Source organism: Orbicella faveolata, unplaced genomic scaffold, assembly GCF_042242905.1.
Source record: "Orbicella faveolata isolate gen_17 unplaced genomic scaffold, um_ofav_v1 contig_12, whole genome shotgun sequence".
Classification (NCBI taxonomy): Eukaryota; Metazoa; Cnidaria; class Anthozoa; order Scleractinia; family Merulinidae; genus Orbicella; species Orbicella faveolata.
In genome coordinates, this window is record NW_028301539.1 from 24,986,921 (window position 1) to 25,004,455 (window position 17,535).

At 38.2% G+C, this 17,535-nt stretch overlaps 2 long non-coding RNA genes across 3 annotated transcripts in view; one reads left to right on the forward strand and one right to left on the reverse strand.

The window, feature by feature from the left end:
• The window catches only part of LOC110046694 (uncharacterized), a 36,662-nt gene that overhangs the window by 11,427 nt on the left and 7,700 nt on the right, over positions 1 to 17,535 (reverse strand). The gene's annotated exons all lie outside the window — the stretch shown is intronic.
• LOC110046697 (uncharacterized) lies at positions 8,099 to 11,614 on the forward strand. Of its 2 annotated transcripts, none has more exons than XR_002296411.2 (3): positions 8,099 to 8,174; positions 8,767 to 8,873; positions 11,194 to 11,614. It is a non-coding gene; the product is annotated as an uncharacterized LOC110046697 (long non-coding RNA). The 2 variants fall into 2 exon arrangements; XR_016205617.1 differs by lacking the exon at positions 8,099 to 8,174 and adding an exon at positions 8,187 to 8,368.

Consider the following 17,535-nt stretch of genomic DNA (forward strand, 5'->3'; position numbering starts at 1 on the left):
CTTGCTAGTCATACACGATGGTGTCAACAAATTAGAATTACAAAACCGATAAGAAATTTGAATTTTACAATGACGGCGGTGCGGCTCGTGACAATCAGGCAAGGCGAATAGCTCGTTTAATCTTTCCTTTCACACAGAATACTGCGAAGTTTACTAGCTTGTTTGAAGCGAGGAAAGGCAATCCTTTGCTTGCAACAGCGAAACTTTTCCTTAGACATTCCCCAATACATATAGTTTACAAGTTTAGCAGGCCAAAGGTAAATAGAACAAATATTCAGGCCGGCATTTTTTTATTAAATTAACACAAGAGTTCCTTCTCTCTGTTCCGAAATCGTTGTCGAAATCTCTTGAACTTTTCACCCGAGCATGTCGTAGGCAAATATTGCTCTCGGCCGCGGTCAAACAAATTATTGGTTTTGTATGCAGTGATGTTTACGTTTATCTGTCATCACACAAAATTAATTTTACCAAGCAGGTTCTCGTAATTCAGAATTTACAGATTGTTATTGCCTTGAAGGACTTACAATGAATTCATTAGGTTTTGAGCTGCGGCTGAAGATTGCACTTAATTAGCAATCTCTACACGTTTTCATCTTGAACATGGCAATAGATAAACCATCGAGGACTCGAAGCGTGAACTATCTAAACACATTGAACTCGAACCCATTCAAGCCCGTAATTAAGATGTTCAAATGAAATTGAAGAGCGAAAATAAAGCTTAAGAACTTACAACAGAAACTTCAGAATTAGTGTTTTTGGCTGATCGAGAACATCAAGATACAGTTTCACTCACCGTGGTTAACGCCGAAGCAAGGCGTTCTAATGCCAGCTATTTCAAATAAAGGAAAAAAACAGGAAAGAAAACACAAATAAAGGCGAATACAGGTTAATACAATTAAACCCGCAAGCAACGAGGCCAAAAAAATAGCCCAAGCTTTAACACTGGTCTTCGTGACTAGCAATATCGTAAAGTGCTATGAAATTGAAATTGATTACTCAAGCACCCGGCTTTTCAAGATACATTATCGGTCGGTAACCAAATAGCAAATAACATTTGACAGTGAATATGTTACTAGTTAGTCTGCAATGCCTACAAGATGAAGACAAATATTTACCCGTGACAGCTTTCTTAAGATCAAAATAAATATAAATACCGTATTTACTACAAGGGTCTGCTTTCTTCTGAGCAACAAATAAGGGGACTTAAATAGGAGATTCCTAAGATCAAGGACTTTGGTTCAGAAACCGCGGAATCAATGTTGTTTACTACTGTTCTCGACATTCCGCACAGTAAAGTTAGGTAAACTGGTGGGGCGCAAAATATTGATAACGTAGCAAGTGAGACAATACAAGAGAAAACAACACCACTTTGAACACAGGGCAGACAAGTTTACTACCGATGGCGGGCGTCTGAATATCTCAGTGTTTAGCTTCGAAAGTAGCGCCTCGCATGAGTGATAAGACCTTAATTTCCGAAAGAAATTGCATGATTAACCAGGGTATCGCCGCTTTGTTAGAAACTGTTAAAATCAAAGGAATCACAAATGATGAAGCTTTACTTTGAGGCTATTCTTGTTATCAAGTTGATGTAATTGCGAGATAGCCACAATCGCTTGCAAATATCTTCCAGACTGGGAAATTTTATTTTGACTGCAACCTGATCGTCTTTAGTAAATTATTTTAATTCGAAATTACTATGGAATCTTTCAAAGTCTAATTGGATTTTATTACTACTCTTGAAAGAAAGTCCGCAACAGTTCGAACAAAATTGCAATCGAATAACGCCGCAAAACTCGATGAATTTGTCTCTTAGAAATTGTTCTCATTATATTCAAGCGTCAATTTATTCTGATGAGCGAAGGAGTCAGATAATTTGGAAGAATCATGTTTCATTTATGCATAATTCCAAAAATCGGCACGTTGGCCTAGCAATCATTTAGCAGATAAGAATTGACGAAAGCTCATACGCCTAAAACTACGCATCGAAACTATAAAATATGTTTATCCAGATCATCGCTGTCTTCAGAACTCAAATGTCTTTCAAATAATTAATATTTTTGGCGCACAGCGGGGGTTTTATGAACCCGTATTTTAATTCACATGCAGCGATATGAATTTTTACCCCTGGTTCAAATGAACTGCCAAACAATAAAAAAAGATATCGATGATTTTTTTCCTAAAAATTTAACGTTTTTCTGAAAATTACCTCCAAGATAATAATCGATATTTTGATCTGGTCTGAAAAATCATATCAGTATTTGAAAATCAGGCTGTTTATATTGTTTCTTAAGAAAATAAAGCCATGTTAAACATAGTTTGTCGATAGGTAAGCAAACAAACTTCAAACTTGAAAGCAACCGACATTGAAGAAGGGTCGTTACATCAGGAGCAAATATTTGGCCAGAGGAAGGACAACCTTGATGTGGTATTTGCGGATTTTTCCGCGTAAAATTTTTTCAAATTAATTCCTGTTTTCAATCATGAATATTTAAGCCGGATACTTCGGGTGATCATTCTTATTTCGTTTGAGCAATTTCCGCAATTTTAACGATATTTAATTAAGAAGATAGAATTCATCAAATCGAGATCATTCTTCAGTTTTTAAGTTCCGCATAAGACTGAAGCTATTATTACGTTTGCCTTTATTGGAGATTATTGCTACATAATCTTTTTCTATTAATCAGGAGAACATCGACTATTTTTCGAGACTGATAATCGAAAAGTAACAGATAACGAAAAAAGAAAGAATTATGGCAATAAAAAACTGACATGCCCACAAAAACTACAGACAGTAAAAGAAGGAACCACATCTTAAGCAAATGAAACAAACAAACAAACAAAAAACATTCCAACAACCATCAGATTTAATGGAGCAAAAACTTGAAAAATCAACTAGTGTTATTCGGAATGCTATAGAAAAAAATCATCCAAGGTCGAGAAGCGTATCTCTGTAAACTCGGCTCTCATGATATGAAGGCGTGGCCGACTCACCGAGCTTAAAGTGATAATTTCCAAAAACTCCGCTCTATTCCACCAAAATACACCGCTCCGGTACGGTAACTTAAGGCGAAGGGGTGCCTGGCGTGTACACCGAAATGTACCTCATTAGTGCCAATAGTTTCTCTCTGGCAAACGTGCCTAAAGCGGAGAAATAAGAAATAAAATACCTTACAGCATACATCATGTAAACTCTGACTTAACAGCTCTGTTTAGGTTACAAAGCATTTCGTATCCACTAGGAGGCTAAACTGTTTTTAAACGTTTTTCGTAACTCCCAAACGAGCGCTACATGCATATTCCTTTCTTCAAACACGCTGTTTACTTCTACACGAGAAGCTACACGCTGTCGAACATGATTGATCATATTGCACAAAAGGTCTAAAGGCAATCTTGCTGGATACAGAAGTAGACGCCGAAGTGATTCGAAATCACTGCTAGCGGGACAATAAAAACATCGCAATATCAACACTGAGCAATGCATACACGCGCCGTTTTCAAAACGGCGCGTGAGAGTGTCACGTAAAGAAACACGAGTTTCAGTTGGGATAGGGTCTCTAGAGAGAGCCAAACATACGTTCTAGATTATAAAGCACAGTGAGCCACGCGGTATTCGAGACACACTCATCCATCATTAAACAATAAAGAAGTTTGACGGAATGTCTTGATCATGCTGAGTGCTGTGTTGAGTCCAAGCTTTTTAGAACAGCAGCATGCACCTACTCCAGGTGTGTAGTGGGTTATTATTATTATTTTTCGAGTCATATACTAGGACGCTTAATAGTCTCTCAGTTACTTATTTAGAACAAGGGTTCGGATAATTTTTAACGTCCACGGTTGGCGCAGAAGTTGGCAAACCTATGAAATGTCGGCGGCTCTTGTCAATGGTAACAGCACAGCGCATCGAAAGTGAGAAAAACACAAGGTAAAGCAATGGTTAATAAGAACTACTACACACCGCTTCATTCGTCATAATTATACTGTGTACTTGTATCAGTGTAAAGAAACCTTTTTGAATGGCATTTACCCAGTTCAGCCGGATGGAAGTCTACTAATCATACCAGGCCATACCCTAGTTCTAGCACACCTTTTCCCATCACCACAAACGAAAAGTTTCATGGCACTCTTAAACTTCATTCTTAGCGAATAGACATAAAAAACAGGCAATAAGGCCGGATTTTGTGATTGTTGTGTGGCTCGAATTCGCGACACTAGTCGCCCAAGTTGACAAAAGTGCCACAAGTGCAGCGTCCCCATAAATCACACAACACGATTCATTTTCCTATCCCTCAGGGCAATCCATACAAAATGAATGTTTCAACTCTCAGGGAAATTGAGAACGCAAAGCTGTCCTTCGACGGTTGAAAAATTGTGACAATTACACTGGAACAGACAGGTCGCAATTGTGTCAACAGCGAAAAACTTGAAATAATTTTAATCTCCAGTTTAACAGTGTTTCTTTGCTGCAGGCAGTTCGTCCGGCAAGTCTAAGAAAGGTGAGATCGGAGTTTCATTTCGTAATTCTCGAAACTTGGTGTCATTTAGTTCGTAGCCACTGTAAAATTATATTTCACGCTAGTTATAACGCAAAAAGACATACTTTAGGGCGTCAAGAACGTACTGCTCGTACACGGTAAAGAAGTATTAAGCATTAAGCTTTTGAATTAAGCTAGTCAAACATGGCCTGTTTAATTACATGGAACGTGTTCTCTGTAGCGAGGCAAAGATTTCGGTCGAACCGGTAAAGAGGTTAAAGTATCTCGATAAAAAAGCATTACTACGCCAAAAACACCTTGGTCGAGAAGTATGTTTGCGAGAAAAAAGAAAATGAAGAGTGACAACGACTAAATCTTGCACGTATGGTCCGAAATAAACAGTTCTTTCTCACGATGCCTTGGTGAGCCCAGAGTTATATAACAACTTCCATGGTTGACTTCGGCCTATTGTTAAAAGCCGCCATGAAACTGCCTTTGTTAGCTCAAAGCTCAAGGTTGAATTCTATTTATATATTTCTATTTCTATTTTTTTTTGTAGTGAGCTATGAATAGCCTCTCCTCTAAGGTTGACTGCCTCTTAAGTTCTCATGATAGGGATGGATTATTCCAAATAGCCGGATCTTAAATGGCAGACGATCGTTGTATTGAAACTCGTTACGTTCTGCCTTCAAAGCATTCAGAATACTGACAAATAAGGTTATACTCTAACCTCAAAGCATTCGGATTACTGACAAAGAATAGCTAAACAGAAAGGAAAATTTTTGGTACGATACTTGGGGGTATACTCTATTTATAATCAAGAAATAAAGCAAATTGGACCGCTTGAAAGGAAGCACTCGTCACAAATATGTGTAGTTTTTTCAGCACAAAACTCCTGTTTCAAGATGTCAGAAATCGCCGAGAAAAACTGTGCAAATGCTGAGTTTTAATGAGTGGAAAAATACACACGTAAACGACACACTTGATGTCTGAGAACCACTGTGGAATCGTGTGTAAAGCGGTAGGGCCAGTTTACTTAGACCAAGAGAAAAAAGCCAAAACAGTCCTGCCTGAAGGCGTTGGAAGTTGCATGGAGACATCGTTGAAATACATGTTTAGGAAAGTTAGAGGCTATTATCCACTTAAATTGATTTTTTGTCAAAGTGGAATTTGTGTTGTTTATTTGGCATTTAGAAAGCTATACAAAAAACATAATATATCCTTTGTTAAACTGAATTCATGAGTCATCTCGACTTCCTGTTTGCAGATTATCAGTCTATATATTACAAGAAGCCGCTTAAGTTTAACAAAACTACTCTTCAACTTTGTAACACTCTTTTTAAGGAACCAAAATTAAATGTGTGTTTGCATCCTGTCCTTATCAGTATGGACAATGACTTAAGAAAAACTGCAAGGCAGTTAAAAGGCTTTTTGTTATTATTTTTGTTGATACACCAGTGTGACTTATTACGGTTTTAACCATCTCCCGACAAAATGTTTTAAGAATTACCCACTGCCTAAAGTGACAGGCTTGTTTTCAAAAATTACAAAGAAGGAATTACGAGAAGGCGCAGCCTTTTGAACATATAACAAACAATAGAGTACCTTCGGCGGTCGGTAGGGACATATTGTGCACATATTGCACAAGTCTGAAGGTTGTAAAGAGGAAGGTGCAGATCAGCGTACACAGAAACAATTCTTCGTGATAAATTTGAAAAACTATTCATTTGAAAGACCTATGAGAGAATAACTGACAAGGGATAAATGATTCCCAGAGTAGTGAAATAGTGAGTAAGAGCAATGATCAAATTATGAAGACAGGTGGTTAGGTCAGGTTTCTAAAGAAATATGCTCACCGTTAAAAAAGTTTATTTAATTTAGTTTACTGGCTAAGACCTAAGATTTTCTTTGGTATGTTCGTCAACGATTAGTTTTCAAGAAGGTTTAATTTCAGCGCGTTTTGAACACGAATGATTACTATTATTAAAACTTGGAAAAATAAACAAGGTTAAGAATTTGAATTTCCTATTTTAAAAAACAAGAACGAGACACGGAGACGCAAGGTGACAGCAAATTGACAACGAGCTGTCCCTTTTGCCTGAAGCCAGTGAAAGGTGTTAAAAAGTCCACATCACTGAGTAAACATCATGAAATTATCATACATGTCGGGAACACTAGGGAAAAAAATACAACCTAGGGAAAAAGAACACTCTCGTCCATTTGGATCTTAATGTCTGAGGCAAGGAGTTACTACCGTTCGTAATAAGCAAGATATTGCAGTTTTACTCGGGCATTCGAACTTGACTAGCACTAAACAAATAAAACAGCGAAAAACACAGCAAGTAAAAGCTGCTTCCCACAGAATGCCATATGTTAGTTAGTGAGACATACCCGGAAAAAATGTGCGTGACCTACAGAAAACTACGAAATAGCCGGATGGCTGGTAACTAATTTTAACTAAAGAGCTAGCCATGCGTCTCTCAATTCAGACATCAGCTCTGGATATGCCGTGTGAAAAACCTGCAGCTGATGCTTTACAGAAGGCCCTTCCTGATTTATAATTTCTGACGCAAAGCCTAAAATAACGCCAAAACTCCCCTCCCCTCGCCATCATATATCTATGACAACTGGGTGCACTAGTTGAACCATTGGGACAAATGCAATAAATTCTGCCTTTAGCAATGGACAGTTCAGAGTCTCCTTGTTTAAGGCAGATTCTAAGGCTAAATATAAGATTAGATAAATTGGGCGGCTGGTAAGCTGGAAGATTCCTCAAAAAACTAGAGTACTGGCTTCGACGAAACAGTTTGGGTATTACATTTAACAGAAACAGTGAGAAAAAACGAACAGCACCTCAAAAAAGAGTTACATCCCCGTCCCTCGATGCCTTTCTTCGAATCTTCTTTAGTATTTCTCCGTGCTAAATTGCAGTGGACATCTTTACATATTAAGCACTCTAGTTTGCCCAAAACAAGAAATATTGTTGAAAAAGAAAAACAAAAAACAAAAAACGCGAGCACTAGGAATAAGTTATTTATTTGCTTTCGCTTTTGACAAGAGCGGCTTATTCTCGAGTGGTTGGATATGTTTAATGTATGTGTGTGTTTTCCTTTTCAAAATGGAAACAGAACCCCACCGAGAAGAAGCAGGGATGCGACAAGGAAAAACTGAAAGGTTCGACGCTGGGTAGATCTTCAAGTATTATCGCTGTACTTGTTTAAAAAGCGGTTCTTCCAGCGGCACACCGGCACAATTAAAGCAATTCAATAGCCATAATTCGGAATACTCAAAGAGATCAAATAAAATGTTTTCTAAACAGCCGCGAAAAAAAGTCGAGTCTTAGTACCAGAAGAATCAAAGGCGCCGAAAACTGGCACGATGGGCAGAATCCGTCGATATATCTAACAAAAAAAGTTCAGCTTGATATAATATGCTTCAGGATTTCGATAGAAGATGAAAATCAATTTTCACAAAATTAGCCTAAAATAGCAGGTGGTTGGTATAACACATTTGCCTGTCATAGTAACGACCAAAGACTTACAAGGAACGCGCGCGACCCCGACAGCCTGCTAAGACAAACCACGTGTATATGGGGCTTGATACAAAATCCTAAGGTCAGCGTTCAAAGTAAATATTATATTACAGACTTGTACAAATTGAAGAGGGCGTTCGTTCAAAGCTGTCCTATGAGGAAATCCCCAGGTTATCTTTCCTTTTGTTTGTTACACGCTGTATGTATTGTAGTGAAAGCTGCTTAATGACATAATTTTGTATCGTTTTCTGCCCATATTTGAAAGTTAAAAAGTCCGCGTGATTCATAATTTGCTTTCCACTTCCCTGGATACAACATCCTGCTGGACTATCCTATCTTGAATACTTACAGCACATCATTTTTGGTTGGTAAAAAAAAAAAGTTTCAAGTGACTAGGTTTAATTTCTAAAAGACTTCATAAACGCTTCTAGACGTACATACCGACACTAAATTGCTCAACCTTTTCATAAGACCTCATTTTAACCTGTCATCACTTTCGTTCGTAGCTTGACCACTCGAAGTAAAATTCCTCAATGCATCCACGAAACTCCACAAAGACAGCTCAAGTGCTTTTGTGAAGTTTCGCAAACGTATTGGGGGGTTGTGAAAATTTAAAAGGAATGGAAAGCCAAGCAGCTCAGTGGCATCAACCTCGGTACCTATTCAAATAATCCCGTCGACATTACGCTGTTTGATAAAACCTGCTTTGCCAGTTCTCTGCATTTTGACGTTGGGTATCAATTTTCCTCTTATAATCGTCAGGTTGCAGTTCTAGGCCGGGTTTGGGCGCATTGCAGATAGCGTTCATTGTTATTTGTCGTTTGGCTTACTAACAAGCTTCCCGGGGTTTGTCTGCAGCAGATTTGAAGGTTAGCTATTGAGCGCTACCATATAGCTTTTCTTGGTCAATAGTCTTATTTTAAGTCTGACTATAGTTTGTTTCATAGTGAATGTTACCCAAAGAAAAATTGAAAATCTTTGTTTAGAACACGTTAAGGGGACGTAGAGAAAGTTGTTTTAGTCAGTTACTCTAGTAACTAATTGTTCTTCCAACTGGCAGTTAAAATATCATCAAAACCCTTGTGGGATATTCCAAAAACCTTGGACGCAGCTCCCTTAAGCTATAATCTTAAGCTATCACCTTAAACCAAACCAAAGTCTGTTTGAAATTCTATATTTCCAAGGACAAAAAAAAAAAATTGGAAACAAAAATGCTAAGGAACATTTCATAGTTTCGCCAGAATTTCTCGTGGAATATCTGTAAACTGGTGCAGTTTTTTTAAACTAAACCATATAGCTAAGCGTATGTTCCACAGTAAATGAAGTATTGTATTGAATTGTATAGCATAAAACGAAACAAAATCAAGGATAAAGCTTGTTGCCCAAGCCCAGTGTTATCAAAAAGGAAAGAAGCCCAAGAGAAAATATATTTTTTGTGGGGAGAATGTCTATCTACTAGTTACTGTGTGGAAGGGTTAAGAAATCAATCTTGAAAGGAACTATTAAGCCCTAGAGAAGTGTCCACACTATCACACGGAAGATGTTTTCCCTAGATTCAAGTTAAACCAAGTAAATAGTTTTGAAATGTGGCCGCCCTGTCGCCATGTTGTCAAAGGAGGAGAAATGCAAACCAACATGCAAAGAGGAAGCATGGAAGAATAAGTAAACGCTTAGAAATTTAAATAAGTTACTGAATGAAAGACTTGGCAAAATTCTCTTACTAAACCCTATATAAAAAAAAAATTTCGAACCAGTCTCGATGGTTTCGCACTTTTCTTTTGACAAAACAGTAGAACATTACGAGGAAATAGTCACGTTTTTGCTGGATGTTACAAAAGTGTCTTTATGTAGAGGATGCTCCGCAACAGGAATCCAAGTTAAAGGAGTTCCTCATTGCAAGAAAATTTCCGTGAACTAGGCTTTGACAATTGTCTTTTGTATGTCACTCGGAGGTAAAGCCGATACCTACCATAACACTACATTTCATTTGCCAGGGGACAAATTAAGGGCGTGTTTCACTAGTATGTGCTTGACACATTTTTAGAATACAGCGTCCTATTTTCTGTCTTGATAAAAGCATATAAAAGAAAATACATTAGACAACACACTGGTTTTTACAGAAACCAGCGTTTAACCATAAATGAGCTCCTTCCATGCAAACAATCCTGAAGTGGCGTTAAGTCACGTAAAGACTGGCAAGAAAGCTTCGATTCAATATATATTTTTTTAATATACGGTATAAATAAAGGCTTTGGTTAAGCAGGTTTATGTTACTATATGAATTCAACTTGATCTTGGTTCACTGGGTTCGTAATATCAGCCCTTTAAATTCATGCGGCCATATATATTCAGGAGCCAATTTCAAAGAACAGAGCAGGGAGACTCTAAAATGAAATAGCGAAACTCTGTCTAAAAGAGGCTGCTCGATAAATGTGAGAGTCAAACTGTATTAGTTATAGTTTTCTAATGAGACTTTTTATTTGATTATTTTACTGTAAATTGTTGTGGAATTCGAGTTGAATGCAAAGGTTGTCTTTCACAGAGCCTCTTGGAAGTCAATCACGGTATCTCATAAAATGAACTCAGTATCTCGTAAAATAAAATCAGGATCAGTCAGTACACAAACACAAAATTAGAACCACTCCGTTCAAAGCAAGGCATTTATTTCGTGGAGTTGAAAATAACGATACTGCTAGTGTTCATTCTTCACCCAGCACCTCTTAAATTTCTACTCTGAAGCTATGCGAGAGAACAAGACAAGGCTTTCAGTTGTAATTTCAAACTTATTTTGTTATGTGTTGTTTAATATTAAATATGTACAAAAACCCAAGTTGGTGCTCGTGTTAATAACAAAGACATTGTTAAGGATTGTAGTTGGCCTAGCATCAGGTTACCTTGCGACTACCACGGAAATTTGGCGAGAAACACGTAAGCCGCCATAACTATGGTCGTTAACTAATATTAAGAGGTTAAGCGCTATGCTAATATGGAATGTTGGATGTTGCTAAATGTTTTGCCCTGAGCTATCCTTTTGTATTGAATGCAATAGTGCACTATTTTGACGTAAAAATTCTGTTTTTTGAGGCACAGATGAGCTTAATCTTGTATTTGATTTCAGAACATTTATGCTAAGTATTATTTTATTTCGTAGCCAGCGAATAATCTCTTATTTTGTGCTTGTTTTACTAGTACACACGTGAACAATACAAGAGCTGCTTGGAGTATTTGGCAATCCTTAGTTGTAACATGCAGCATTACAATGAACAAGGTTCCTTTAATTTAACACTGCCGTTTACCAATCTGCTGCAATGATACGCAGGCAGTCCACATCATTTAAAGATCGTCATTCATGCTGACAGGACAAGCCGCCGCTGCTGCATGTCAACCAAACGAAGAACCCCTCATATGAATAACTGAAGCTAATCACTGAACGTTAGAGTTGGCCATTTCTGATGAAAACTTAAGAATGTCCACCTCGCGAACGACTTCACTGCCCCTATATGAGATTGACTTGAACTGCTGATACATTGTAGGGGATGTAGAAGTCACTATTCAAATTGTCAACATGTCGTTATATCTGAATATATTAAATATCATGTTTGATTCTTGAGTTTGTTGTTATGCCCTGTTTATGTTGTATTATATTGTAGGAGTCTTAAGTGCAGTTATAGGTCTTACAATTGTGCCGAAAGAGACTTTTCGTACAAAACTGGAGAAGCGACACCAACCAGGGGAAACTGTCGACAAATGTTTTGATTTGAAATACCATAATAACTACCGTAGATGAAGTCCTTGCCGAAACACCGCTCGCAGTTTCCTAACTTGTCCCCTGGAAGTCAACTTTCATTTCTTCTTAAATTTATTTGCGTTTTAATATTGTCAAAACAAATTACTTGATTATTACGACGCCAAGTTTCGGTCTGATAGTCGCAGACCGACATCTTAGGCAGTAAGCGGCTTAAAATAGCTACTTTCGTAGTGGTAGCCTTTATTGCATATCTTGGAAAGCAAAATAAGGTGTTGATAAGATTTGAACACTGCTGCAAAATACGTCGAAACACGAAACAGTCATGTCAAAACACTATTAATATTATCTGATTCAAAAATAGTGTGAATTGCCAATTTGTGTCAACACTTCGCCGAGCTGCGTTCTCGCGTTAGATGCCCGTCATACATCGGCTGTCAACTGCAGTTAAATATCTTCAAAGGGAGAAAAGAAGCGCCCTTCATCCGAATTAACCCTCGAAACATCAGCCACTGAGATTCGACGACATAATCCCTTTACCAGGATACGAATGTTTACATAGGGAAATGTAAACAACCTGACTCGCGGCTAAATATTTTTAGTTGCTTTCAGAAAAGAGAATGATTCCTTTATTGCAACAATTAACGTAATGGTTGTTTGTCGTGCTATGGTATATTGCTTAGGTCAACAACCAACGCTTGAGTGGCAGCAGGCCGGTGACACTAACGCTGTGTAGCAAATGAATTTCGCTCTGATCACTTGTGACTTAAACTGATTGCGATGGTCTTTCACGCAACACGAAAAACTTAGATATTTGGCTCAAAGACGACTTCGTTCGTAAGCGACCCTAAAATATTATGTCGTGCAGAAAGCCGAGTGAATTTTATCGAAGAATATCAGCTCAAAAATCGGATACGATCTGTATCATGGATTTCCTTTACATGAATAAAAATAGTTGCCTGCCCATGGCCAGTATACATCTAAAACAATGGAAAACAAGACTACTGCAATATCTGATGGAGTTTATTACTGCAGAGGTGACGATAAAAACTCTCATTCAACCAAAGAGAAAAAAAGAACATTTGAAATTTTACAATTCATCCGAGCGCAAACTCGAAGTTAAAACAATTTCAACTAACAGCCAAAATCTTGAGTTTTATTTTTGTAGCAAATGAATAAACGCGTTCAAAGAGGTTTCGCTTTTGGATCAAAAAGCTTGGATCTTTTGCTAGGAATAAGGCAAGTAGTACTCCTTCATTGTTTTGCCACCCACGGTGAAAGGGCTTTCCCGAAGCGGACATTCAGACCACTAATTCATCTACGAGCCAATATGTTCTACGTTGACGACCCATTTTAGCCGAAGGCGATATTTTCTAATTTTCGTTATCTTGTCCTTTCTTTAAGAATCGCGTCGTAGGGTGCCAGAAAAAACAGTAATTAAGTTGAAGGGCGAAATCAAGAGAAAGAGAAATAACCTTGGCAACTACAACCTGGATGAATTTGGCAATGTTTTCAATTTGGCGTTCTGGGCTACTTTCAAACTCTCACCGCAGGCAAGTCGCTTACAAATTGCAGTGTTTGAATTCATCTTTGTCTGCAAATTATTTAAATCTGACCCGACACACGAGGAGCCCTAAGGTAAAGAATAGAACGCGCTTCTTTGCGGCTTCTTTAAACAGGTTGTAGAAGATTCTGTCGACGATCAATTAAGAAATGAAAGAAATGACGCTCGCTTCCCTTAATTTTTTAAAAAAAATAAAACGAGGAAAACATACATTACATTTTTGACAATGACCCGCGCCTGAAAAAGAAAAAAAAGCGGCTTAATGGCTCTGCTTTAATATCGTTGTTTAAATATTTTAATTTGAGGTATGCCGCAAAGGGGACTTACAGAGCAGTAACATAACCAGAGATACAGAAAATCTTGTCTACATAATGGCACAATCAACGTAAGAAGAAACAAGACAGAAGCTTTGTCCTCCGATTTGTCTTTTCAAATGCTGTTTCGTCTATAAACCTTTACCTTGGGGTGTGAGAACACAAAACAAACATCTCCCACGCTCGTTGACAGTAATGGCGTGTTATTGTGTAGGAAAACCTCCCCGCAAACACACAAATGCAAACTCAAATTTAACAGCTCGAAAATTAATCTAGGAAAGAAAACAGAGTAGTTCTTTTCCCAATAGATCTGGCGGAAGAAAATCGGCTTTCGGTAATAGCGTTAGCAAATTTGCATTTTACCAAAATTAAATGAGTCTGGGAAAAGAGTTGAGAACATTCATAATTAAAAAGGCCCGTGTGCCGGAAACTTCTAAAGATCTTTTCCCAACCAGACGTAATAAATTTGAATGTCTCACACAGACTGTCAAAGCAGCTCAGTGGGGTTTCCCGGCTCGCACAAGGGCTCATCACGGGAGATTGAAGTCCTGGAATACAATACTTCCACCCAAGGGGGACCGAGTCAACGTCAATAAATTATAGAACCACGAGAATGAATATTAATCAACACGTAAAAGAAAGGAATCGAGTCGTAGTTTCTCAGTGCCAGTTTAAAAGAGTATTTATGTGCAGGCCTTTAAAGAGAGTGCCTTTAGCTATAGAAAGAACATTAAAAAAAAAACTGTTGTAAGAATACGCCTTTTCTTCAGTGTAAAAGGCCTAAAGAAACAGCAGGGATTCAGGAAAATGCTGTGCCCCGTACTAGCCTTGATTCATTATCGCCCCGTAGAAGATGACAATGTAACAATAGATTTAAGCGAGAATCGATAACAGCTATAATGAAAAAAAGTAAGCGTCCTCAACACAGAACCTTTCATGGATACTATTTAAATTCACAACTGGAGCCTTCCATGTTCAGCCTTCTCTGAATGAACAGAAAGAGCTTTGCGTCAGAGACAGCAACTTTAGGAGCCGTAGGGGAAGCAAATCACATCCTTACAAACGAAATAGAGCTATGATGACCAGAGCGTTACTTGCAAATGCAAAATAATTATTTTGTTTGCGACAGCAAAACGATCTTTGGTCCTGTATGACGCTTGCATAACTTCCTTATCGGCCATAATGTTTAAACTAGTACATCCTTCCATGAACAATTATTAGTACGAAAAATCGACAATTCTTAAATAAAATAGCTTAAGGAAAAGATGTCAGTCAAACAGGGCACTATACACAACTCGAGAGGGGGTACCCTCACGGGCCCAATATCCCAGACGGAAATAAAAGGAAAATTTTGGTGTCGCGGAAGCAGGATGGAAGGGGAGGACAAAACAGAGAGAAGTCCTCGTATCAAGGTTGACCATGAAAGTAAACCCCGAATAATTAAAAATTAACATGCTGAAGTGCCAAAATCTAAAGGTCTCATGACAAAGGCACACGATAGAACCAAGATTCAAACATGTACCTGCAATCTACCCAAAGACTGCAACGCTTCAGTTCTCAACTTAGTTCTCTTTAAGAAGCTTATGAAATATTTAAAGCATGGGGCACAATCATCCGCACTTAAAACTAAATCCTGTAAAAAGGAGTGACCGAAAGGCATAAAAGAGTTACAGACAATGTCCAGAATAACTAATGCTAATGAACGGAAACATAAGAGTAGGAATAAATCTTTGTAGGCTATAGCGTTCTCAGGGCGCGAAGCTATATAGAACTAGAGCTCCCCACGCGAACAAAAATGACGGTTTCATTTCCGGACATTTTTCCATTGATAAATAAAACAGCATTATCCACAATTTCTGGAAAAGTAAACAACCTTGTAGTGGAAATACAAGAATTTCTTTCCGGGAATTTCTGCACCATTAAATTTTAATCCCAGAATTTCCGAAATGTGCGGTTGAATGGTTCCCATTTTGGAAATTTTTCAATTTCCGGGTTTTTCGGAATTTCCGTACCATTTGCCCCCGTTTTACAACTTCCGGAGTTTTTGGTTGAATAGATAGCGCTCAATGTTCGCGTCCGTCCAGTTTTTCAGGGCGGTGTCCAGTTATCCTTCACTTGTCATTACGTGTTACCGAAACAACAGAGTCAAAGTTCAGGTGTATTTCAGATTATAGATACAGTAAACAGAGCAGCACCCCTCCTGTGACCAGTAGAAGCGTTTCGTAAAGCCAGCGCTTGCTTTGTCTTTGTCTGTAAGCAATGCGCAAACTGTCTAACTTCTAGGTGCAATTAGCGAGAGACACTGTGGCCGAGTTGGCGCTAGCCTTGCTATCCAGAGGTCCCGGATTCAAACTCTCCATACTATTCCTGACTGAATTTGTTTCCGGTGGTCATAAATTCAATTCCTTGGTCAAGCCTTGTAAATAGCCAAACGGTTTGGCCCGTACCAGTTGGGATCTGTAACTACCATGCATGTTATGTACATTTATTATATTTGTTTCAGAATTCGTTGACATCGACCCGGAAAATTCTTAAAAAGTAGTCAATTAAGTTATTTATTTATTTATTTATTTATTTATTTTATTTTTTATTTGGCAAAAAATCTGGGCACAGTTTAAGAAATTTATTTTGACTTGTCTTAGCGTTACGAAGATCCTTTCAACCATTGTTAAAGTGCTCAGTAGCTATTTTAAAAAGGCTGTTGCCAGGAAAACAAACAAACAAACAAACAAACAAACAAAAAACACCAGTGAAGAAAGTTGGTCTATCGAACAAGCTTAAAACAACTTGACGATCGCTACTACATTTAACACATATCACATCCCCACATATTCCCTTGGAGTGTTTTCCAACGATCACTGCGAGCCACTAACAGCATGGACTGGATGAGCAACCCCTTACCTTGCACTGATGGATCCGTCAACGAACCAGAATCAAGCAATACTAAATGGCGGTGTTACGCAGACTGGACAGTCACCCTCATTTACAGAATATTGGTTGACAATTGTAAATTCAACACGTGATGGATGTTATTTTTCGATATGCAGGTCAAAGTTACTCGCAAAAAAATTTCGGACAAAAAAGCGTCCGAAAACAAACCCAGCCGAAATTTTTAAACCTCCGAAATTTTAAGCGTCCGAAATATTTACAGCACAGTATAAAACTTTTAAGTAGCTCCAAAGCTGTTAGCTTCCTTTATGGAGCGAGCTCTAATCCACCGCGGGAAAAAAAATGGCGGCTGTACATTTTACCACAATGCCTCGCGAACCTTACTCAGCCCAAAAGGCACGAAGCAAGCCTTATAATTGCAATGTTTATCCCTGTACAAAGGATATTAAGTAGCCTAGGTTTGAAGATATTATAACGTTTCTGTACGTTTTTATGAACGTTGTTTAGGTTTTCGTGCGCTAAGAACTATGGGTAAATGTACCAGTGGCCATCTTTTTTCCTACGTAGGATTGTGACACTGTTTGAGATACATAACGGCTTGATAGAATTTGTGTTATTTTCCTGTCGATGTATTTGTAAAACCTTGAAGGTGCAGTACATCTACCATTTTCAGGATGTTGTTTCAGTCTAAAACGTGTTTTGTAGGCGGCGTAAATTCACGTGAGCTTCGTTTCAGCAAGGTTTCCGAAATTTTTGTCCGCCTGAAATTTTTCCGAAGTGAGATAAAAAGTATTCGAAAATTAAACGTCCGAAAATTTTTGTAAGTGATGTACGTGCATCCTAACCTTAAATGGCTGGATTTTGTGCTAGCTAGACCTGTTTCATAAACTGCTACTGTGTTCCGCTTTTTCCCAAATAAAACATTTTCTGTATTTGCTAAAATTCTAAGCAAGCATCCTGCAGCATCTCTCCGTAATTAAGTCATGAGACTTGTTCTCCATGAACGGTTATCGGGACAA